This window comes from Elephantulus edwardii, unplaced genomic scaffold (genome assembly GCF_000299155.1).
Source record: "Elephantulus edwardii isolate Elephantulus edwardi_28Jun2011 unplaced genomic scaffold, EleEdw1.0 scaffold00023, whole genome shotgun sequence".
NCBI classification, from domain to species: Eukaryota; Metazoa; Chordata; class Mammalia; order Macroscelidea; family Macroscelididae; genus Elephantulus; species Elephantulus edwardii.
This window is the reverse complement of record NW_006399773.1, coordinates 9,021,067-9,021,879: the sequence shown is the minus strand read 5'-3', so window position 1 is coordinate 9,021,879 and position 813 is coordinate 9,021,067.

The following is an 813-nucleotide window of genomic DNA, read 5'->3' as shown; positions in this document are numbered from 1 at the left end:
GCTCTTGCTCATACATTATTTCATGAAATTCTTCTGTGTCAGCCAATTTCTTCTGGTACAGTGACTCTGTGTACTCCTTCCATTTTCTTTCTTTTTTTCCCATTAGTTTATTTACAGAATTCTAATACAAATTCAAACAAATTCTTTTCATGTCCCTCACAGGCCCACCCATCAAATTGTACAACCCAATAATTCCCCTTCCCCCTGCACATCCACATCCCTCTGCTTCCAGCCTCTCCCACCCCTCCTGTATTCTTATACTCATTCTACAATAACGGTCTTGTACAATATTTATCCTTGTAGGACTGTGTTAGTTCACTCAGAATAATGCTTTCCAGCCCCTTCCAAGTTAGGTAACAATTTACAAAGCTATTGTTCCTGTGTGTTGCATAGTATGGTCAATAAATCCTTCACATTATAATGTCTACTTCTGTTTTATTGACTATGCAAAGGCATTTGGCTGTGAGAATCACATTGTGGCTAACAGTGAAAAGAGTGGGAATCCTAAAATATTTGATTGTGCTTATGTCAAACCTATATATAGACTTGAAAGCTGTTGTCTAAACAGACCAAGGAAACACTTCATGGTTCAAAATCAAGAAAAGAGTACGTGTGAGGTGTATACTTTTCAATCTATATGCAAACAGATCATTCATGAGATTGGACTTTATAAAGAAAAATACTGGCATCAGGAATGGAGGAAGTTTCATCAACAACTTGCATTATTCAGATAACACAATCTTGCCCTCCAAGACTGTAAGAGTTTGCTGCAGAAATTAAAGGACTGAAGCCTCCAAACTGGATTGAATTTCA